At 38.8% G+C, this 25,876-nt stretch overlaps 1 protein-coding gene across 12 annotated transcripts in view; it reads right to left on the reverse strand.

Annotated features, from left to right (window-relative positions):
• tp73 (tumor protein p73) overlaps positions 1-25,876 on the reverse strand; it is a 234,365-nt gene that overhangs the window by 29,339 nt on the left and 179,150 nt on the right. The gene's annotated exons all lie outside the window — the stretch shown is intronic.

Consider the following 25,876-nt stretch of genomic DNA (forward strand, 5'->3'; position numbering starts at 1 on the left):
CCTATGATTAATGCTGACTTGGTAAACAAATCAATACTGTAAGCACATGTAAGCACAATGTTTAACTTTCATAAATCATTGATAAAACTTTCATGTTTCTCTTTTTACAATCTCCTTGTGTGAAACCACGAGAGAAGGCTTTATTTAACGATTTGCATCTTGTCAAGAAAATGCAACTTGTGTTGGGATTTAATTTTTTTGCTATAATAATAGTTGGAACTGCAGTAATATCAGAAAGAATTTGATTGATAAATCTAAAATATATTATTACTCATTTGATAGGGTGCAGTTCTAGGAAGTGGGAGTCACTCTTTGGTATTGCCCAAAAGTGACAAACACTTCAGGGTGCTAGACACTGAACCCTCAGCATTACATTCCATCATCAGGAAAGGTGCAAAGAGAGATGCACCCTGGGTATAGATTTAAAATTACTCAAGGGATGTGGGAGCCACTGGCTGGGGCACATTTATTGCCCATTTCTAGTTGCCCTTGAGAAGGTGGTGGTGACATCTTGAATTGCTGCAGTTTAGGTCCAGGTTTTTGACCCAATGACATTGAAGGAATGGTGATATTTCCAATTCAGGATGGTAACTAGCTTGGAGGGCAACTTGCAGGTGATGGTGTTCCATGTATCTGCTGCCCATGTCCTTTCAGATGACCTTCACCCGACGAAGATGCAGCACTCTGAAAGCTTGTGTTTTTAAATAAACCTGTTGGACTATAACCTCGTGCTGTGTGACTTCCGACTTTGTCCATCCCAGTCCAACATTGGCACCTCCATGCCATAGATGGAAGTGGTCATGGGCTCAATCCCATCTTCATCCAAAATCAACGCAGGTATGCATTTCAATAAAACCTCACTAGCTGATGATCTGGAAGGATGGTCTGAATCTTTTTCCCTTTGTATACCTCATGCATGTATGGCAGCTGAAAAACTAATTGCTTTTGATTTGTAATTCAGCACAAACAGGAATTCTGCTCAGTATGGTTTAGTACTACAACTTCTTACCAACTGAGTCATCAAAAGAACTTTGGATTGAGCTCTATATTTCAATTCAAATAAGTGCAATGTACAACTACTAATGCATTTTTCAAGTACAGTGGCTAATTTTTTTAAAAAGTAGAAAAAAGATACAAAACAATAACAGGACTCCAAATCTAGTCAATGCAAAATTACTTTACTATAACGCTAAGCCAAAATAAACAGGTTTGGTCATGTCTAAGGTGGAGAATATCACTCTCTTCTGTACTGACACCAGTCTTTGAAATCCAAACAGTTTCCTCCCCTTTGAAATTAAACCCTCATATTTTATTTTCACTCCTGGGTACAACAGTCACAATGCATGGAGGTCTTTACATTATCACCTGCATGCTTCAGCATGTATTTCTTGAGAAAAACCCAGAACTTCAGCTGGAGCATATTGTTTCCTGACTTTTCAGTAGTATTTGTATCAACATGTAGATTAATGGAGTTGAATGACAGCATTTGACAGGCCATAAATTGCAAATGGCTTTTAATCAGTTTGCCACATTGAGACATGATTATGCAAACTCCCCACACCGGACGCCCACAAAATGATGACACTGTCCTGGATTAGCTAATCCAAAATAAAGCAAAGTTATGGAATGCCCTGGGCTGTGGATAGGTGCCTTGATCCTGAACACACTCAAGTGACCCCTGCTGGGAAGTCATGAACACTGAACGAGCACATATTTCGAATTGGATGCCCTCCACCAATACCCAATTTATTCTACATGTTTATCAACAGGAAATTAACACATTCAAGAAGGAAGGGGAGAATCCATGATTAAAACATTGTCACCTATATCTCAGTTGATAGCATTCTACTCAGTCATCAAAATTGTGGGTTCAAGTCACACTCCAGGGAGCATAAAAATCTTAGCTGAGACTCAAAGCAGTGCAGAGGGAGTAATGGACACTTGGACGTGCAATATTTTGGATGAGGCATTAAACTGATGCCCTGTCTATTTTCTCAGCTGAATGCAAAACATCCAGTGCCTCTATTTCGAAGGAGAGCTGTTCCTTTTGTCCTGGCAAATACTTATTCCTCAATCAGCGTGACGAGATAAAAACAGATTACCTGGTCATTATCAGATTGCAATTAGTGAGAACTTGGCTGTGCCCATTACAACAATAAATACAGTTCAGCAGTATTTCATTGGCTGTAAAGTGCTTTGAGTCATTCAGTGGTTGTGAAAGGCACTATAAAAATTCAAATCTTTCTTTTCTTTTAACTCCAGTCTGGCAACAGAGAAGGCTGATATGGAATGTGAGGTATGCCACAAGTTAACAAAGTGGTAACTTGGTGGGTGTATAAAATATGACGAATTATGTAAATGCAAAATTTAATTTTCACAATAGTATACTGATGGATGCTTTGATGCAATTATTGCACATTTAAACTGCACATCAGGACCTTCAGGTTAGGTAAGCCTAGACTTCATCCATCTCGTCTTCTTGAAGAAGTAGACATGATATTCCACTGGGCTGCTGAAGGAGAGGAAAGAGTTCTTCTGGCTAAAACACAGTCCTTCAACTAACACCACCATTCATCTCATTACAGTTTGTGGGATGTTGTTAGCACCTTTTACCCAGCTGTAATTCATGACATGAAGTGCTTGACATAATTATCAACATCCTGGGGATCCCAGTGACCAGAAATTGAACTGGACAGGCCATCTAAAACTGTGGTTTCAAGGGCAAATCAGAGGGTAGGTATCTTGATGCGAGTAATTTACCTCCTGAATCCCCAAAGCCTGACCTTCAACTACAAAGCACAAGTCAGGAGTGTGATGGAATACTCCTCACTTGCCATAACGAGTGTAGCTCCAGCAGTATTCAAAAAGCTTGAACATCAATATTAAATTAGCTTACTTGATTTGGACCGTATCCACCACAGACACACAGGACATCCTTGTGTGCCATCTCCAAGATATAACTCACCACAATTCCTTCAATAGTATCTTCCAAATCTATAACCTCACCTTCAAGAAGGACAAAGGCAGCACAAATTGGAGATGCCGGTGTTGGACTGGGGTGTACAAAGTTAAAAATCACACAACACCAGGTTATAGTCCAACAGGTTAATTGGAAGCGCACTAGCTTTTGGAGCGATGCTCCTTCATCAGGTGATAGTGGAGGGCAGCACATACATTGGGGGCACTACCATCTGCAGGTTCTCCAAGCTGCATATCATTCTGACTTGGCAAAATCTTGTTGTTCCTTCAATGCTACTAGGTCAAAATCCTCTGACCTTTCCAATCCCTGACCCTCCAAGCTTGCAACTTCAAGATGGTAGCAAGTTAGCAGGGCTGCATGTGGGTTCTTGCCTGGGACACATCTGCTACCGCACGTTTCTTTCTTTTCTTTTTACTTCTGCTCTTTTTCTTTCATTTTTTTTTAGCTTTTTCTTTACTTTGGAGCCTTTTGCAGCAGTTTAGTTAGCAAAATCAGAGTGGCAGCTGGACGGGCCTCCTCGCTGTCAGAGGTGAAGGGGGCATTCTGTGGGGGCTGTGGGGGCATTCTCCCAGTGTTCAGGGCTGGCGATGGCAGTGTACCTTTCAAGATGGCAGTGCCAGCAAGGTGATTTCTTGGAGGAGGGTAGGCAGAATGTGACTCTTGGTGAGATGGCGCCGGTGGCCTTAGCTGGCAGTGGAGCCAGGGGCTCCTGGTTTCAGTAGGCCAAGAACAGGAACGCTTGGCATTGGCGAGAGTTGCAGTAAACCCAGAGAGGGGACCCCTATGTTGGGCAGGTGGCAGCTGCAGCGACAGCAGCAAGGTATGCCAGAACTAGGACTCCTGGCATCACAGAGGTACCGGCAGAGCTGGAGGATCCAGGAACGCTTGGCATTGGCGAGAGTTGCAGTAAACCCAGAGAGGGGACCCCTATGGCAGCTGCAGCGGCAGCAGCAAGGTATGCCAGAACTAGGACTCCTGGCATCACAGAGGTACCCCGGCAGAGCTGGAGGATCCTGGCTAAGTTTGGGGCCAGTATGGGACCCAACAATGGAATTGGTGAGGTGGGCTGAGCATCAAAGAGATGGCTCCTTAAGAATGGCAACTGCTACAATGGTGTCTGGTACAGGTGGCAGCAAGGCAGTGGAGGAGGGGTGGTGGGTTAAGTGTCATTGCTGAGTTGGCTCAGTGCTCAGAACTCTCTTTCTTTTATCTGTTATCAGTTATATCTTTTATCCTTTTTATTTTAAACTATTTAAGATGATGCCAGATTGTGGCAGAGGAGTTTTTCATGTACTTTATTGTATTATTTACTGTAAGATGCAAGTGACAGTAAATAAATAATTCATTCAAGGGTGGAGCCCAAGGCACTGCTCCTTGAGATCTGCACCAGGAAGCTTTTACAGTATTCATCAGGCTCCACACCACCGACTTGAGCTGACACTTATTCCTGCCTCATTGTAGCCACTGCTTGATAGCCTCTGTTTAAGAGGCCACAGCACTCATTCTTGCTGGGTACCACCACTACCATGACCTGCTTGGATACAGTGGAGCTTCGTCTCTTGGATGGTTGGGATGCCTTGGCTTTCCTACCTATATTCATGGCCAGAAGGGTCATGACTGAAGTCAATAACTTCTCCTCCAAGACTCCTACTGTCTTCGCAAGTGTTTGCTCCTCCTGGAACCATTCTAATATATCTACTCTGCACCCTCTTGAAGACTTCCACATCCTTCTTAAAGGGTGGTGAAAGAACTGGATTCAATTCTCTCATTCGGCTTAACCAGAAAGTTTCAGCATAAATTTCTGCATTTTAACTTCACACCTCTATTTATGAAGTGTAATACTCAATTTGCTTTGTTAAATAATTCTCACAGTATGTCCTTTCAAAGAATCTTTGCACATGGACCTCAATGTTTCTCTTTGCTAGCACCTTTTTTTAGAATTATGTCATTAAGTTTATCCTTTTTGTCTTCTGTCAAAATGCATCAGCTTACTCTTCTCTGTATTAAATTTCACCTGCCACTTGTCTGCACGTTCTGCTTTGTCCTGCTGAAGTAAATTTCTACCATACTACATTTTTTAAGAACTGAAATATATACTGAAATTAATTAGAATGTCGGTAACCAATCACAATAGTCAATAAAACTGTAGAATAAAGAAGCAATGTTGAATCTATGCAAAAGTTTGGTTATGTCACAGCTAAGAAGACTGTACATCTTGATCACCTCATTATATCATAGAATATCTTCAATGTGGAAGCAGAACATTCAACCCATCGAGTCCACACCAACTCTTTGAGGAGCTTCCCCCCGGACCCACCTCTCCCTACCCTACCCCTGTAGCATTCCCCATGGCTAATCCATTTACCTTGCACATCCCTGGACACTATGGACAATTTAGCACGGCCAATTCATCTAACCTGCATATCTTTGGACTGTGGGAAGAAAGTAAAGTGTCTGAAAGAAACCAATGCAGACACAGAGAGAATGTGCAAACTCCACACAGTCATCCAAGGGTGGAACTGAACCCGGATCCATAGCGCTGTGATGGAGTAATGCTAACCACTGTGCAACTGTGCCACCCAGGAAATTATAAGAAGGAAATTAAAACCACAGAGTGTTGAGCATGGATCCATCAGAATGATGCCAGAGATAGAAAACCAAACCAATGAGGATAAAACATCAAAGGAATATTTCCACTGCTGCAGAGAAAGCCAGAAAAAAGAAATTGAAGTTTTTCAAATCCATGAGAGTTTTTATAGAGTGAATAGGAAAATACTAGCTTTGGAACTTAGAATTGCTGTTAGCAAAACGGTAGAATGAAAGGTTCAGAAAAATTTCTTGATACAAATTTGCTGCATGGAATGCTTTGGTACAAGAGGTATTGATCTAGAAACCATTTCATTTTTTAAGGGAAAATTAAATATTTGTAGTAGATAATTATGGGAGAGTGAAGCAGTGGGATTAGTTTTGGATTGTTGTAGAAAAGAGTTTGTACAGATGTGACAGACTGATTTGATTTGATTTGATTTATTGTCACATGCATTTATTACAGTAAAAGAGTTGTTTAGTGTCACCACTGTCCAGCACCTTCTTAAAACACAGAATATAAAGCCAGAAAACAAAATAACATTTATTTTATAGCCTTATCTCAACAAAGTTAGGTGGTCTTTGGAACAGGTCCTGCTTCTGGCTCAGGGACGGGCCTGGATCTGGGGTCCTCCACTCCTATGCCTAGAGTTCCTGCTACTAAATTGATGTCATTGCTGTAACCGCGCTGCCAATGGAACAAAGAGTTGCCGCTCTCTGCCGCCATCTTGCCTCCATCAATGCTGCTGCCGTTATGAGTTCATACTGGGCCACCTTGCCTACCCAGGCACCACCAGTCTGCATTGGGACCAAACTCGCTACCGTCACCACTACTGTCATTAGGCGTCTGGGCCTCACCACGGACCTGGAGCCTCAGCTCAGTGTGCAAATCTGGACCAGGTGATTAAGCATGAGATCTGCTCCTCGCTTGCCGGGAGACCTTGGGCTGGAGTGGAGCCTCATCTGCCTTGTCCTGGCGTTGTTGCCACAGCCACCAGACACCTTCTCCTTCGTCATTTACTCAGCACGTCGCTCCCTGTCAGCCTGTGCCTGCATTTTCATCTGCCATACCAAGCGGGGCCTGCTCTCCTGTATTACATAATTCCTTGCTGAGGAGTTAATTAAGGCTACTGAAGTTGTGGGGAAAAAATGAAGTATGGGGAAGGAAACTTTAAAGAGAATTTCAGTGTCATGCTGAACTGGCCAAAAGCTCTGCTACTTCAATGGTAAAAATTGAGCAACAGTAGGTAGCAAAGTAAGCAATGGCTAAATTATCTTTTACTGGTGAGTTATTCTCCAGCTAACAAGCTAATCTGTTTCAGTATCAAATACATCATTTTTTTGATAACTATAATACCATCCCATTTTTAACAGGTAGCTGGGGCAAATCCTATTATCTTATCTTCATGTTGGCAATTATATTTTAGTCAGAAATAACTCTCTTTGTAATTCAACAATGCAAGCCAAATCCCTTATAAAATGTGTTAGGAGTCTGGTGTACTTGAAGAAGACAGCCTTTTTTTGTAGTGAGAACTTGTTTTTTTTTAATTTAGAGGGCACAGCTGGCAAGTGACAATAACGGGAATCCCCTCCTAGTGTCTGAAGCATCTCATTATCTTTGTGGCTTTGATAAACAATCCATTGACACTGTGTCTATTAAGGAGACTGGGTAATTTTAAAGTGTTTTAGCAGACAAGTTTCTAGATTGTTGAGACTCTTAAAAGACTTTAATTCCTCCAACACCTGGATATGCTTGAGGCTCTGAAGATTGAGAGCCCAGACCCCCCCCAGAGTAGCTTTCTAAAGGCCCTTCTTATTCCTTGAAAGGTTTCAACATATTTTTCCTCTGATCCAGTCAGAAAGCATTGGCTTCTCATTTTGGGAAAGTTAGGACTTGCTTTAATTTTCAAAAGAGGAACAGCTCTGTTATACCACGTCCTGACATGCATACATTTTGAATAAGATGAATTGTGCCTGTCTCATTTAGAACATACACTGGCTCCTTACATATGCCTGCATTCCATTAGCAGAATCATATGTAGAGATAGTCAGACTGAATTTTGAAAATAACAGACAAACCTCAGTCCTTGAGTTTCTTTTTATATGAAAGCACTTGGTTTTCAGAATAGCCAAAGATTTTGATCAGGTCTTAAACCAAACTTTATTGTATATATTTGTATGCTTATCTATCTCTCTTTTTACCTTATCAGTGTGTCACTTTCTGTTCTGGTCTTTCTAACTAGGTGACTGCTTTTGTTTGATTCCTGCTTCTTCTTTGCCACAGTTTGAAAGCACAACGGGAAGGCGTGTTATGTTAAAATGCTACAAGTGTAGGTTTTGTATTATTCTCTTTTTTTTCATCTTACTTCTCTTTTCTCTTCTCTTAGCAGATCACACAAATTGATTCACAGACAGCTTTTGGCTTGTGAAGGACTAGAAGAAGCCATGCATTGTTCAACCACAGTGAAGAAACACACCAGTGCCATAATAATTTCTATCACACTGCATGTAGAGTAGCAAATTACGTTTTCTAAATGCAAGTTTATGCAAAATCAGTATTCTGTTTAAATGTTACTAGGTATAGAAGGAATGCCTTTTCTCCAAGAGCCAGAACTCCACCATTTTCAGCATTTCAAAGAGACAGCCCTGTCACAATTAAACCTCTAATTTTCTTTAATTAGCATGAACAGATCTAGTAAGGTCTTCCTCACATTCTGTAGGTCAAAATAAAATCAAAGTTTAAAGACAGAAGTTAAAGCAAGGTTCTGATATGCCAGGAAATTGTAAAAATAAAGGGACGGTGTTTCAAGGCAGGGAATGTAAGGCAGAAACATAGGCCTGCATTTACATTGAGTCAGGGGAATTTGGGAACTTGTTAGAAGTCATGGGCAGGTGCTGATTCTGATGATTTTACAGAGTGCCTCTCAACGGTGCAGGCTGCTGTAGATAATAAGCCTGATACTGACACTCCCGGCCAGAACTCTAGGTTCAGTTGCTGGGATAGTAAATTTTCATGGCCTTATGTCAGCTTTTATAGGATTTAGGCTCACAGTATCTCAGAGGGGTTATGAACCATAGCCTGCATGAGAGAACCCTTTGAAGGGTAAATTTAAAAAGTCCTCCTCGTGCTCACCATGCCAAGCTTGCGCCTCCATGTGCCCTCATGCTCTCATGCCAAGAAAAGTCACCTCCTTATCCATTCACTCAGTATTTTTATTACAGAAGCAATGGATTCTCTCGTGATAATTGGGTGTGTATAACTGGCTTAACAAATTCATTACCTTCCACTTTCTTAAAAAAAACTCCTTTTTACTACTACCCAATAATACTGTCACTCATTCAGATCCTTTAAAGATTATAGAAGAAACTGCAAGTATTTGTAGTCTCTGGACTCTGGATAAATAACATTATGCAGGTGACATAAGAAAGCTATAAATCAAGCAATGCTTCCCCTTGAACTCAGATGTTTCAGCAGACTAGGTGTTCAGCCGATGCATTCAAACAAAACTGAGGAAGTGATGCATTTTATGCAGAGTAAATTCCTTTAGCCAAAGTATCATAAGAATTGGGAACTTACCACTAGAAGGAGTGGTTCAGGCAAGTAGCATGGTTGCATTCAAAGATAAACTAAACAGACATATAGGGGAGGAAGGCCTGGAATATGGTGGTAACTTGCGATGAAGAGAAACGGGAGGAACCTTCTGTGCGGATATAAGCTGGGATAGGCCATTTGGGCTAAATATCATCTTGCTGCAGGATAGATTTAATGTAATTTAATGTAAAGTAATAACATTACTAAGATTATTCAAATTTTTATTCCACTAACATTTAGGAGTTCTGGGAATTGACAAGATTTGGAGTATTTAACTAACTTTATGAGTTCAGGCGAGACAGTGAAAGATTCACACTGTCTGTCCCATGTCTGAACTGACATTCACTGCTATGTCTCTCCACCCTGAAGAGGTAAATAATGAGGAATTCACTTCTTCCTTTTGTGGCTGCTTTTCCCACACACTCAGATATAAGTTGAATTTAATGAGAGTGTTGCAAGACTAGAATTCCTGGGTGTAATCTAGTGCTAATTTAGAGGGTGAGGATTGAAACTAAAGACTGCTGAAAACATTTATAATTATGTTCATTCTCTGTACAGTACTCATGAATCACCAAATTCAGCTAAGTTACTGCAATGAATCTCAGCCATACCTAAACTTCATCTTCATGGCAGCCAGTCACAGCAGTCCCAAAGCCAACAATGATTAAATAGTTGTAAATTTCAAATTTTTCCTGAGATATTGGGCGGAATTTTACTGTTCTCAGGATGGAAGTCAAGGAAAATGTGAGGTTACAAAATGCTAGACAGCCTCATCAACTAGCTCCCCAATATAGTCCCATCACTTGGAAAGTTTACTAACAGCAGGAAAGGCAGCTGCTCAGCTGCCCTTTGATTAGAGGCAGGTGGCAACAAGGGCAATATTTTTTGGTCTCCAGCATGATGCTGACATGTTGCTTACCCCCCCATCATGTGAGGAACCCATCAGCTTGCAGAGAGGCTGCCAGTCTATGTGAGGAGGTTTTGGCACATTGGAGCTATTGTCCTAACGGCATAGTGCTTACAGCAAAGGCCACCCTCATAGTTCTGATGCTACTGAAGACTGGCACTGATGAACATTTCCCAAAAAAACAAAAAAGTGGGTGTTCTAATATAGCATCAGTATCCTGATAGCAGCAAAAAGACATTGCCATGCTAATCCTTGCAGTATTTGTCTCTGACTTAATTTATAATTTGTCAAACTTAAAACTGGCGAGGAGAAGAAAAGGGATAAGGATTAATGGGTGGGAGGAAGAGTGTGGAAGAGTGGAGTTAGTTGACTACTGTCCTCCAAATGAAAATAGTTTCAAAAGTTTTAATAAATTATTTGAGGTGGAGGGCAGGAGAGGCATTGAAAATTAGTTGCATGATGATAGAAACAAATAACATCTGTTGGGTGACATTCCAAGTTTTGTTCTATGTAGCAAATCTCATTTCCCAAAACTTAAAAAATATTGTTTGTTTATGTTGAATTTACAGCACAGAAAAAGGCTGTATTGATCACCTGGACTATGCCAATGGTAATGTCTTATGTAACTTTTCTCCACCTTACTTCTTCTCACTCTATCAACATTTCTTTTTATTCCTTTCTCCTTCATCCACTTACCTAGCTTTCCCTTAAATGCATTATTGCTACATGTCTCGACTACTCCATGTGGTGACAAGTTCGAACAAAGTTTCAATCTTTGTTCAGTAAATCAGGAATTATCTGCATTGAGTCTGCTAAGTGCAGAGAAAATGGATGCTCTTCTACCATGTTTTCTTATTAAATAATTGTGTGCAGTCAAGTCAAAATGCCAGAGTTCTCTGGTCCAGATTCAGACCAAACATATCCTAGACTGTCAGGAAGCCAGCTATCCACACAGCTCAATCATTCACTTTCAGACAAGCTCCTCACACTGTCTGCCTGCTTCCTGAACAATTCTCAACATGTCTTTCTAACCTTTAGCAGGAGAGTAGAGGGTAGCAGAACTACACATAGCTTACGGGCATAGATTTTCCAAGCAACTCTATGCTATACATGGATAAACTAAAGATAAAATAAAATAAAATTGCTGCGAGGTGCATATTATAAGTTACGAGTCACGACAATGTAAAACTTTTAAATACAGGTGCTTTAAACATTTAATAAGAGATGTTAGGGATAATGTAACACTGAAATTACTCTTTTTTTCCCCCATTATAAAAACAAATAGCCTATGGGGTCAGAGTTGGTTAAATGCTTTAAGCTCCTTTGTCACAATGTTCTTACTTGCCTATTTGAATTGTACAGTGGAAAATCATCAGTGTTTACACTGTGGAAATGATGATACACTTCAGTGCAATACTGAGTTATGTTGGAGGCACTTGATTATAGATTATACATCAGCTTCCAGAAGATTTTTGGGTGAGATATTAAATCAAGATTTTTTCTAAACTAGGTGTAACAGATCGTCTTGTTTTATTTAAACAAATATAGAATAATAAGGGAGTTCTCTAGCGTCCTGGCCACCCTCTGACTGCAGCAGTGTCCACCTGTGCCGATGGTGCTGATGTCCTTCTAAGGTTGCAGTTTCTCTAACTGAATCTGTAACTTCAGGAACCTGCCTACCGTACTTGATTATAGATTATACATCAGCTGCTGAGACAGCTTCCAGAAGATTGTGCAGGAGAGGATGCTGTGCATAAATGCAGGGCCAGGACCCAAAATGGGCCTGACTCATGGTTATTTACAAAAATGTTAATCTTCTGTCCAAAATGTCAGTCTCAATACTCGAATTGGCAGTTCTCACCAATGTTTTGCTCAGAGTTGAGAATGCAACTGACTCAGCCAAGTTGATGAATATAGCACCAGTTTACTGTGTACCAAAACTAGAATGAAATTAGATCAATTAATTTGGTTTGGGACCCTTGCAACATTGAAAGAAAATGCTTGCCTTGGGAGTAGAAGTTGGATTTGACCCTAGATTCCCAAAAGATGTAAAGACAATATAGTAATTGACTTAATTATCCAGGACATTTACTGCAGATTAGTTTAGATAGCACGTGCAGGGATGTAAGCAATTCCACAGGGTCAAGAAGAAATTCAGAAAAGACGACACTCTATGTTGCTGTGTTAGCAGATGATGAGGAATGGCTTGTTATACAGAAATAGCTAAAGTTGCACAGTGAATCAACTGCTGAAGAAAAGAATAAAACACTGCAGTTTGTTTCAGGCAGGAAATTATTCAAATTCTGTCTCTTTACACTTCTGTCAATTATCAAGGGGACAAGTGAATTACGAGAAAAATACAACTCTAAATTTCTTCAGTAAAATCAAATACTATCTCCTAATTCCATTTACTAAACAGGGTCAAAAGAACACGGATTATGGACACAGAAATGAAATGGTTGCGTGCATTACTGAACAATGTTGTAGAAAAAGTGCTATAGCAAACAATGTCCAGGAACTAAAAATTCATCAAGTTGTACATTCCTTATGGAAATTAATTTCTGAATTCAATAATAGAGTTCAAATGAAGCATTTCACTTGCATGTCATCCTGTTTTATAAAATTGTAGATTAAACCCCTTCTCACTTAATCTAATGAAATAGAAATCTAATGGGCCGAAACCTTTTCACTGTCTGCTATTCTCCAGAAGTTCCAACTAGAGCAACCACTTTCCACTCATTCTTGCTGTACAGAAGTCAATGGACCAACCAGTTTCCAATTCACTCCTATTGTACAGACTTCTGATGAACCAATTCCTTTTCCATTCATTCTCACACTAAACATTTTTTCAATTTACATATAATACTTGTCTTTCCTTGAATGGTTTTCTTTTCAATACAAACAAGTACACAAGGTTCTGGAATAACTCAGCATTGCTCATTGGAATCTCATATAATTTACTAAATTATTTCCATCACCTCAGCAATTATCAGGATCAAATGTAATCTGGACTAGACTGGAATACTGCCCAGAGTTGAAAGCATAGAGTAATAACATTTCCGTCTACTTGAACCTTAATTTTAAAATGTTTATTTTGGAAATCTGGTTCCATGGAGTTAAATCCATTTGGTTTATATGTTCAAATAAATAATCTACCTACTCTGAACAAGGGAGGATAGCACCAATCCACCCATCCTCTTCCAAGCCCAATACCAACTGACTCTGTAATAAAGGATCAAACACTCTTAGTAAATACATTTGCTCACTTATGTATTAGATTAGTCTACCCACCAACATCTATCCATCTGAATCAGTGGAGGTGGTGGAAACAGGCACATTGGTAAAGTTTAATATGTATCTTGATAAACACACGAATGGGAGGTGACCAGAGAGATAGAAACCACATATGGGCAGTAAGTAGTGGATCTAATAAGGATTAGGAATCAGTGCAGGCTTGGTGGACCAAAGGGCCTGTTCCTGTATTGTACTATACTGAATGGCAACAAGGTGGAAGCTACTGTTTCAACATGTTCCCTGCCAAAAACACTATTTTGCATGCAAATGATATGTTTCAATTAATCTTTTATGAAGTTACATACAAAGAAACTCCATAAAGACTACACACATAGAACACAATGGGGACTTCATAATGTAGATGGCAGGTATATTCTTCTTTCACCTCTGTAACCTGTGCTGAACTTTCTCATCAGGAATCTCCTTTCTTTTACAGAAGTAATATGAAAGAAGTTCCAGTCCAATTCCTATCAACTCTGCAACAGAATCTCACCCAAAATTAATTACCAATCTAAAACAAACTGATTTGTTTTCACAGAGACCACAAAGGTAGTAATGTTACTCTGATTCAGTAATGGGTGTTCTTCTGGGGTTGGTATTTTGTCACTTTGGAACATAGGGATTATAGTCTAATAAAGTCCCATTAACTCAGGGGAATCTGGGAAGAAGACAATGAGTCATATTGGACTCTTGAGGTGCTTTGATCTGGTCTATGAAATTTGTGCCTCTTGCTCTTTTACACAAAATCAACTGCAGCATAGTTGGGCTTCAGGTTTTCAGGCCCCACCCCCCAAATAAATTCATCAGTTGTGAAGCAGGATGTTACTGTTAAGTTTCCATATTTTCAGGATTTAAGAGGAGGATGAGAAAAAAGAAATTGGAGAATGATGCTATTGTTATGAATGTGGAAATTTCATTTTATGTATTCAAACATACCAAATGAACATACGAAGAAAGAGCAAAAGTAGACTACTCAGTCCCTTGAGCAGGCTCTGCAAGCCCATTGAGTTTCAGAAGATCCAAAGTAGCACAATACTACAACTCATTATTCTGGTGTGAAAAGATTCAGTATTCAATCAGATTTGTCTGTTTAAGGCTATAAAGATGAAGGCTGAGTTATATGAGAGACTATATACTTTATTATGTTACCTGCATGATAATGATTACATATTTGAGGCAATTTATTCAATGTAAAAAACTTTAAAGGGCCCTGAAGAAATAATAAGGCAATACATAAAGGCAATCTCTTTCTTGAATTGCTATTATTATGGGATGTTTGTTGCTAGATTGACGCGCTTGTAAATCTTAGTTCCTTCTATTTGGGAATGGCCAATGGAAACAATGAGGTCTCACAGAGACCAATACAATTTAAGGAGTAATTTCACATTTTCCTATACTATATCATTAGGGAAAAGGCTGCATTACTTTCTGTTTTTTTAAAGATAATATCAACTTATTCATTTGTTAGTTGATGTTTTACGAATATAACATTTGCGCCAGTCAATATGCCACATATGACACTTCCAAATATGATGCTAGTTATAAAACATTTGCATATCTATATTAAGAGATCCATAAAGTCTTTCAATCAGTAAATCAAAGGCAGAAGAACTGGGGCTAATGGTATATCACAATTTCCATTCTGTGTTTGCAACTACCAAGGCTGTGTCCACTGCTCAGTCTCAAAACATCATGCTTCGAGACATTATTGTGATTTGTTCAATTTCACTGGTGTTGGTTATTATAATAAATATTCTGTACCTAATTTGTACTTAATGTGACAGAGGATCAAAATGCATTGAAAAGCAAATTCAGCAGGATGAATTGACATTGTGAATATTATTCTGGTGATTTAATGTTTTTCTTTATAGTCTCATTGTCTATGTAGAAAATTGAAAATAGTGATTCATTTGTTCTTAATCCTAGTAGCTTTACCTTGGAATTAAACCATTTGTGTTCTGAACTTCTGTACCTAAGTTTCTCCTACAAAGCCCCTTTCCCAAATAGATCCTGAAACAATATAATTTTGTGAAACTCCAACCTAATTCAGTAGGCAGAATTTCAGCTGGGGTGATGGTTGGAATGCCCAGGGTGCGAGCCTGTTAGTGCAAGTGTAAGTTATGTAATGATTAAAAGATTTGCCAAACAACGTTGAAATATGGGCCAATGTCAAAACCCAAAAAAGGATTTGGCTTTGGTGGTAACAAGGTCTAGCAGTATGGGGCATTTGATTATCAGTAAAGATGAGGAGATAATTTGTTTCATCTTGGCTCATGCATCCAAAAAACTGTACAATGTGTGAATTAATTCATCTGAGCTTTGAAACAATTCTAAAACTTTTGCTTCATGAAAGATCACTCCAAGCATTGACCACACTTTTCGTGGCAAAAGTCTTAATGAATGTGACCTAAACTCACCTTTCAATAGTTCGAGCTATTGAAATGCATGCTTGCTCTATTATATTGGCCCTGAAACACTTTGCTGGCTTAAACTAATCTGAATCACTAATACCAATAATAATTTCCACATCAGGCCCTCTGAGATGCCTCATTTAAAGGATGTTCCCTACTCTTTATATGCTAATATAGTGGCAAAATCTGTGTGCACTGTCCCTTGCAATGCTGGTGAGTAAGGAAGATGAGATGATTATGCATCTGCTCAATTCAAATCTATTGTGGTCAGTATGCACTTACTACCTTCGGAACTCAAATTTTCTAAACATTCAAACCTTACATTCCCAAAGCCAAATGCTAAGAAAAACACTTTTTTCTTTAGTGACTTGCTAAATGTGAATGGGAAATACCTGAATTACATCTTTTAAAATAAATTTTATTGTTTGCATTCCTGGTACAATAGTGTGTAAGAAGGTATATTGGCAATTTAGCTGTAAAAACAGATGGCAGATTGTACAGGTGATAAAACAGACTTGCAATGACCCAATCATGTGGCCACCATAATTTGTATATGTTTGTTTTTAGAGGAAGTCTATGCAAACTTTTTCTCCACAGAGGTGCACAGGGACCAAGGTGTTTTAGTGCATAAGTCACAAAGTTATATTGGAATGCTATCATTTATTATAAGAAGAATTAAACATAAAAGTAAGGATGCTACGCTTCAGTAAAGTATTCATGATTTGGAGATGCCGGTGTTGGACTCGGGTATACAAAGTTAAAAATCACACAAAACCAGGTTATAGTCCAACAGGTTTAATTGGAATTGGGTTTATTTTACTGGGGTTTAGAAGAATGAAGTGTGTGTAGTGATTGTAACAAGGTCAGCTAGGTGGACTTCATAGAATATGAGTTCCCTGATTGGAACTATTAATTTGGTCCAGTCAGGGAGCCCTTGCTGACAGGTATAAACAGGACTGTTCCCCCTCCAACTCTATTTTGATTTAGTCCCTACCCTCCCGTTCATTGTTTGATCACACAGCACTGCCCTTTGATGTGAAGGGGAGTGCTTGTCACTGGCCACTCAGGTGTTTTCCTATCTTCCTGGTGGTGGAAATTGAATAAAGATTCATGCACCTTGTGTCTCTCACTGTGTCTCACACCTACACACACACACACCATGGGGTGCTGGGGAAAAAATAAGCACTACCGCAGTTAGGCGGAAGTGTGGGGGTTAAAGGAAAAAGGAAAATAAACAGGGAAGAAAGAAAAAAAACAAAAAAAAACAGGGAATTATCACACAGCATTGCCCTTAGAAAAAAAAATAAACAGGACTGTCAGAAATTCTGTTCTGGCTCTGAGGGAGCTGGATCAGTGTATTCATACACCTTGAGTCTCTCACTGTGTCTCACACCTACACACACACACACCATGGGGTGCTGGGGAAAAAATAAGCACTACCACAGTTAGGGGGTAGTGTGGGGGTTAAAGGAAAAAGGAAAATAAATAGGGAAGAAAGAAAAAAAACAAAAACACAGGGAATTATCACACAGCATTGCCCTTAGAAAAAAAAATAAACAGGACTGTCAGAAATTCTGTTCTGGCTCTGAGGGAGCTGGATCAGTGTCTAGGACTGTCCAGGTGTAAATACAGGGGGACTTGGTTACAGAAATACTGGCCTCTGTGGTGTAGGTTCAGTATGACTTGATTGAAGTTTATAGGATCTCGAACGGTCTTGACAAGTTGGATATGGAAATGATATTATTTCCTCTGAGTAGGTCCAGACTAGATAGGGTTACCTCTACTTTTAAAATAGTGCTAAGTTTAAAATAGTAGAATTTTTTTTTCTGAGATCGGTGTGTGATTTTGGAATTGTACATCATAGAAGGTGGTGGAGACAGGGTTACTGAATATTATTAAGATGGAGGTACACAGATTTTTGTTTGACAATGGAATCAAAGGTCATCAGGAGTTGATGGGAATGTGGAATTTGAAACACAGATTAGCCATGATTATTGGACGGTATTGCTGATTGAGGAGCTCATTAGCCTACTTCTGGTTCCATTGCATTGTATGTTCAATTAATTAAATTAATCAAATGCCAGCTTCCAACTACACTTATTATTGTTAGTACTTATGTCACATTTTGGGTAACATAGAGAAGTTGCTGATGCTGATGTTTCTAGTAGAGGAAAATGAGTTGTTTACTTCAAAAGAGTCTTCCCTGGGGACTTACTTCAGAATTCTAATATTCTTTTGGTGAAAAATATCCCCTTTACCTCTTTTCTTACCCCAAAAGTACTTGTTTTCATTCAATATTCCCCAACATTTGAACTATCAAAGAAAAAGTCATACATTTATATATGCCTTTCATAACCTCAGGATATTCCAAAGCATTTTACAACAAATTACACTTTTGAAGTGTACTCACTGTTACAATGTTGGAAATACAGATACATAATTACATTTGCACTGAAAAATCCCATAAACAGCAATGTGACAATACAAAACAGAAAATGCTGGACTGGCAGCATCTGTGGAGTAAGAAAAAGAATTAAAGTATCTTGTCTTAGGTGACAGCTCTTCAGAATTTCGTGGAGGTGAACAGCCAATAAGATACCGTCAACAAAGGGTGGGAGTTGTAATCAAAATGGAGACAGAGGTCGTGTCCTGATGTTTTTGAACTCTGCTGAATTCTGAAACATGTGAAGTGCCTGCACAGATATGAGGTGCTGTTCCTGCTGCTTGCGTTGGTTTTGTTCTCAGGAGAGTGGTGCCATTTCTCTTTTTCACACCATAATTTATATCTATTTTACATCTTGATCATTCCTTTAACACCAGTTGCACTTCCTTTGTCTTTTGCTCTTGGGACCTTCACCATCTGATCCACTTGCTCCTACTCCCTCTCCATCAACAGCAGTTCTAAAGAAGACATATCAAACTTGAAAGAGAAATGGCACCAAGAGAATTTAAGTAGATATTTAGAAGTGCTTTGGAAACCTTTTCTAACCTAACATTGTTAAGAGAAGACTTGGTTTGCATCAAAACACATTGTCATCAATGCTATTGCACTATTTGCTGATAACATGATTGAGGTCAGTCAGCAACTACAGAAAGTATAACATTGACTCCAAACGTGTGTATTGGTGTGCCATCAGGCATGTATCATGATCCAGAATGTATTTTTCTGTGAATCTTCCAAGATAACCACTCAAAAAGGAGATGGATGAAGAATGTTCTGTTTTGGCATAATTTATCCAAAACTTGATTGAGGATGAATATAGGTGATGAGCCGTTTTTGTGCTGTAAAGTCATCTCTTTGATGTGAAAACTTTTTTTCCCATACTGCTAACAATTTTGAAATTTACAGTGCAGCTGTCATTTCCTAAAAGTTCAGACTTGTTCTTTAGGGATTATATTCATCAACTTCTTTGTTTTTTTTTATAAAGGATTTAACCAATGAGTGCTTTGTGTCTCTTGTCTCCTGCATTCCTTACTGATCTTGGGAGCATGCATGAGACGTGCCCGGGACAGACACTCAACGGTTCCTAATAAACCGCTAGTTCTACTGGCAAGGAGGAAACGGCAGCCGCAGGCACGTCTAAGTTAAACAGCTGTCGACTCGTATCTTGGCGACATGTTGGGACAGGCTCTTTGAGTGAGAGTGGTAATGATCTATATCCCTTGTCTCCAGGCAAGTACCTTCTTGCAAACCATAGATACCGTTAACTGTCTTACCCTACGCTGCTTCAAGTTTCAAAGATGTGTTTTTGTGGGGAATATAAAGGAAAGCAATAAATATATTTAACCCTTACAATGCTTTATTTTCTCAAAAGATCATTTGAATATTTCGTATGACTACTCTGGGTAGACTTTTTGCATTCCTGACCTGAAATGTTGGCCACAGAACACAGTTAAAAATTGGATTGAGAAAGTTGAGTGCAGGACAACAACCCCCCCCCCCCCCCAAAAAAAAACCATTATCTATTTAGGACATATGATCTTCTCCATGCTACTTCCTCCCATGAACTTTGTTCGGGTACAGATGCAGGAACAGGAAGATTTGTCCCATAAAGGTCAAAGCCCATAGCGTGAATTACTGAAGTTAGGAGGTCAGCAAGTTAAATTGTGAAGGGGGTAATTTCAAAATATCACAAAACCTGTGCATTATAAGACAAAGAGAAGACAGGTTGTAGTTTCACAGCTCTGAGATCTGTGAAAGAATAAGATGGAAGACACATTTGCCTTAAAATTGGACTGAGATGAAAAACAAAAAAATGGACCTGATCTCAGCTTAGTCTGTAACAAATCAGTTATTTTTACACTCTTTCTCCTACCAGTACCATAATATATAACAAACATAGGACAACTACAAACTTTTATTAGTAAGTAGCTATTGTTCACGTTGTTACCTACAGGTTCTCTGGGGTCTGGTACAATGGTTGGGTGGCTGTAGTTTAGCTGCTAAAATAGAATTTAATTAATTTTGGAAAGCATCATGTGGGTTTTTCCCCTTTGAGGAAGTGGTCAAAATAGACACATGCCTTGTCTATAGGAAATTAATTGCCAAGGGATATGTTGTCAAGATCAGACAGTATAGCAGAAAATTATTAGTTGCTTCCTTTTTATACATTTGTCACTTTGAACAGTAACACTCTACACATACACAGACATATTTACTTTATGACACCCCATCTGTCACCATCCCAAACTCTCCAGGAGTGTGTTAATGTAAAGGACCTCTTCTTCATAACAACAGTTCAGAGAAAGTTTATGCTATTGATAACGTGCACTAGTAGGGAATGGGAAGGGGTAGTTATCTTATCAGAGAGAATTGGACAGGCTTATTCTGTTAACACTTGAAGCTAGAAGAATGAGAGGTGAATTTACTGAAGCATGTAAAACCTTGAGGGGAAATAACAGGTTGGATGCTGAAAGGATGCAACCATTTGTGGGAGAAACTAGGACAATGGGATTCAAAGTTTTAGTGAAGGGGTCTCCCATTTAAGATGGAGAAGGATTCATTCAAAAGGACTTGAATCATTCAGAAGGATTTGAATCATTGGAACTCTCTTTCCCAAAGAGCAGTGGAGGCAGGTTCACTAAATATTTTCAAAGTAGAGGTAAATAGATTCTTCTCTAAAAAGGGAATCAAAGGTTATCTAGATAGGTAGGAATATGGAGTTGAAGCCACAATCAGATCAGATAAGAACTTATTTAACAGTGAAGCAGGCTCAAGGGGCCAAATTCCCAAGTCCTGTTCCTAATTTATATGTTTGTATTACAGCACTACATTATTGATTATAATGATACTCATGTTATTTTCAAGAATGTCACCCCTAAAGATGTGTTGAAGCAATTTCATTTTGCCAAGCTGGTGTTTTTTAAGGGAATATTCTACACAATTCTTTGTTTTTTAAGACATATTTTTCTCTTTCATAAGTCCTTTAGCTTGTCAATTTGCAGATTTAGTACAGTGCACATCCCTGTCAACCTTGTCCCAAAATGTCCTTAGTATGGATCTGATTACCTTCCTTCCTGGTCAATGAAGGTCAGAAAGGGACAGAGTGGAGGCTCAAATCTGCAATCTTTCCTGCTCAGCAGCATAGTCATTAAAAAGTTACAATAATATTGCTGCTGATTTTTAATCTTTTACCTATGTCACATTGTGATTTCTGTTTCTTGATTTAAAGGAGGCTACTAGAAAAGTAGAAAGGAAATTCAAAGAGGAAAATCATTTTGTCACTAGTGGGATAATAGCTACATGGTGACACTTCCAGTAAAATTTCCTTGTCCTTGAGTGGCATGGGCAATTGCAAGATATTTGGGAAAATGTGGCAAGAATGAAAAATGAGATTCTCAATATCCAGACAAAAAGTACAATTTCATTTTTACTGGTTCAAAGGCTAGATCAGAACCTTGCTATTAGGTGGTATGGACATTAGTTCCATTCATTATTATCTAATCTTGCCTCATTTCTGGGCAACTCATGATTTGCCCAGATGCTCAAGCTAATTCCTGACTTGAAAGTATGACCAGTTATCTGGTAGATGAAGCTCAGTGGTTGCTTCTCTTAGGTCTTTATGTTCACCTTCTTGTGGTGAGCTTCATGGGCAGTGACCACTTCCATTGCTCAGCCACAAAATTGATAGTCTCAACATATCATCGTAATTGATCTCAGAAGAACTCAGAAGACACTTCAGCATTTCACTCACTGCTGAGCTTTGGAACTCACTGACACCTTACACTATGATTCCATGTAACATATATAAACTCTTTACAACCAATGAACTTTAGTGTCCATCAACACACCACAAAATGTAATACCAACAGAATTATTTAACTCAACTATAATTTCAAAGCCCAGGAGATTCCAATCTTATCTTTGTTTTACAAATTTTCTGTTCTCTTCTGCTGAGGTATTGAAATACTAATGCAAGATTGCACTAGCAACCATTCAGCATCTAAGTTGCATTTTTCAGTTTGTTTCTATTCAGTTCATTGGCTATCTGACTAAATATCACAGCCCAGGTGAACAATATCCTCGACAAATTATGTTCTTTCCAGTAATGAATTATGACAGTAATTGTAGTGAGGGGGATGTATGAATTTTCCTTTCCAACTCAAGTATTCTAAAGGTCCCTTAATCTGACCTGAATGCCATTCCCAGCTGAGATTGACAAAGTCAGAAAAGACCAAATTAATACCTTCCTGTTAAGTATAATGTGGTACATCAGGCAGTGCTTATCCAATGAGTTGGTTCGGCAAAGGGTCATTGCTTTCAATTTTTACGTTAATGACACAAGACGACACTCGGAGAAGAAACCAGTAGAGCTGACTATTGTCCCCTCGAGCAGTCAGACCAACAGGACTATGCAAACCTCATAACCATTTTGGGAGAATCTCTTCCAGTGCTGTAAATCATATCACTGGATCACCAAGTGATATTATTATGAACAAAGCACTTTGGAGCTGCCACTATGACAGTTAACTCAAAAGACAGCAGCAAGAGTCTGACTAATGGTCTACTCTTCATCAAAAAAAAACTCTGTAGGGTCTTAATTCGAGTTAACTCCCAAAGATGGGGCTTGGGGTGATGTTTGACACATCGTGGTTAACTTTTAGTCAACTGACTGTAGGGTTCTTTCTCTGCAGCAACAATGATCTGTAGGGTCAGTTATTTCAGGTTAACTTCTTTTGGATAAATTGCACTGATGCTGCATCCAGCAAATACAATATTAATTATATCAGGAATACTGCATTAATATAGCCTATGTGAATGTGAATTTTCCCAGACAAGGATTTGCTGTTCTCCTGCCCCAAACATTAAATATAAATGTTGTTGAAGTGCAGATTGGCATTACTGAACTCTAAATCACTGAATTAAGGGCTTAAATTATCTCTGACTAAAAGGTCAGGAGGTCCGATTCAATTTGATTTTTGAAGGGCTACTATTTGGAAAAATACAAGGTGTACTTTTGTTTATTCATTCATGGGTTGTGGGTGTTGCTGTCTGGTCCAGATACTTATTCCTCATCTCTCGATGCCCTTGAACAGGTGTGGTGAGTACCAAGTCAGCCTTCCTTATTGCTTCTATTACACAGTTTCATAGGATGCAAGAGAAAGGTTGCCAACTTGTTGGTGACCTTTTTCAACTTTGACATTCAGTTTCTATTTTGTTTTATTACTACAATTGTTGCTTTGCTTTTAAATAATTTTCCCTGCTCGTACCCAGTTACATTGAGACCATATATTAAAGGTACCCATTCCATGGTACCAATTGTTATAGAACAATCAAGATTGTGACTGTCCTCATTAAAAGTCCCAGACTTGTGCCTGAAGCATTCATTCGTAAATTATAGTCCCATATCTTACCTATCTAAGTTCTAAACCCTTCAGATTTGTGAATAAATTCTGTGGGATGCCAAGTTTCTGATCACATTGAAAAATTTGTTTAGCAAATATCTATCAATACTTAGAAAGCCTCAGGGTGAAGTATTGCTCAACCATTGGAAACATACATGTTAAATTTTGTAAGATATAGTAGTATACATGATAATCCACATTGCAATTATCTGTTGTAGAACATTAATTAAAATTCCTATTTAGCTCACTTCTAATTTTTATGAAGATTATTTGATTAATGAGTGGGTGGACAGGTGTATTTCTCATGTTTAGTAACTTAGGCTTGACAATACTGACAATGCAAAGTCCTGTTTTATAAATCCTTTTGACTTCGAAACAAGAACCACAGCATCATAAAAATGAAGAATTCTGTCAATTTATTAATATAACAATGTTAAACAACAGGAAATATTTGCCAAATTATGATTTTTTTTCTTGAGGAACATGAAGGTGGCCTAAGGTTTTACAACAGTTCGAAAAGAGTAGTAGTGAGTGGGTGACACCAAGCTTGACCTCAAATTCATATGTATTCAAATACTGCATTTGTACGCTCTTCCTTTCTCATTTTATTATTATAAATTTATTATATCTCACTAATGGCAGAAGGTTGTAAATATGTCATGAATTTTTTTAAATGTAGGCAGTTGCTATTATAAATGGGTGCACAAGAATTTATATTGAAAATGTAGAAATAAGATGTAATGTATAATGTGAAAATGAAGACTGAATTACATTTCTATGCACTGGCTCATTTAGCCCCTAATCTAACTCCACGTCACCCAAGACTATGTATGGTGATTATTTTGAATTCTGCTTCATGGCATAGTGGCAATGACTCAATTGAATTTCTGTCTCTCACAATGTAGACTAATCAGTAATATATTTAAGAAGTGGTAGAATGGTCTTATCATTGTTTATCTTCAAACAATCCCAATTAAATAGATTGAAATTGTATAAAAGGATCAATAGATGAAACCTAGGAGACACCAAGAAAATTATGCTGACATTAGTCACTGGGGCCTAGGTCTGTGTATTGGAGAAGTAATTGTGGAACACCACCCAGAAATGTTGCTTTCATGCACTAAAACAACAGCAAAAGAAATAAAGGATGGTATCTTCCCAGTCACTGAATGAGCATGGGCATTGGTGAGAAAGTTGGAAGAATTGCTTAAGATCTGCAGTGAAGGATTCAGTGTCCTGCTTTCCATCCAAATATTTTGAGTGGTGAAACTAAAAGTCATCAAAACTGCAGACACTATGGAATTAATTTTTCTTATTAAAGGTATATACAAGCTATTGTAAATGTAAAACAGTGCAGAAAAGTTGTTTTTTTACATTTTCTTCTGTTCTTCCCTGACCCATTCTTCCTTCTATAGATTCTAATAGCATAAGGAAGGCCTTTTGGCCCATTGAGTCTGCACTGACATAACTACCACTAAAACTGCACTAATCCCAATTTCCAGCATTTGCCCCATATCCTTGAATGTTATGATAATTGATGTGCTTATCCAAATTTTTTTTATAGGTTGTAAGGTTTCTGGCCTCCACTACCTTCCCAGGCATTGCATTCCAAATTCCCACCACCCGCTGAGTAAAAATGGTTTTTCTCAAGTCCCTCTGAATCGCCTGCCCTTACTCTAAAATTATGCCCTCTTGTGATTGACCCCATCACCAAGGGGAACAGGCTGCTCTCTATTCAACCTGTCCATAATCTCCATAATTTAATACACCTTAATTATAATCCCGACTCCTTAGTCTTCTCTGCTCTAGAGAAAACAATCCAAGTCTCTTTAGAGTTTCCTTTTAGCTCAATTTCTCCATCCCAGCAACATCTGGTGAACGACCACTGTATCCCATCCAGTGCTATCACATCCTTCCTGTAGTCAGGAGACCATAACTACACACAGTTCTCAAGCTTTGGCCTGATCAATACCCTGTACAACTCTAACATTAGCCGTTGCTGTGGTTCTGTTCGCCGAGCTGCAAGTTTTTGTTGCAAACATTTCGTCCCCTGGCTAGACGACATCATCAGTGCTTGGGAGCCTCATGCGAAGCGCTTCTTTGATGTCTCCTCCGGTGTTTATAGTGGTCTGTCTCTGCCGCTTCCGATTGTCAGTTTCAGCTGTCCGCTGTAGTGGTTGGTATATTGGGTCCAGGTCGATGTGTTTGTTGATGGAGTTTGTGGATGAATGCCATGCCTCTAGGAATTCCCTGGCTGTTCT

This window comes from Chiloscyllium plagiosum, chromosome 34 (genome assembly GCF_004010195.1).
Source record: "Chiloscyllium plagiosum isolate BGI_BamShark_2017 chromosome 34, ASM401019v2, whole genome shotgun sequence".
NCBI lineage: Eukaryota > Metazoa > Chordata > Chondrichthyes > Orectolobiformes > Hemiscylliidae > Chiloscyllium > Chiloscyllium plagiosum.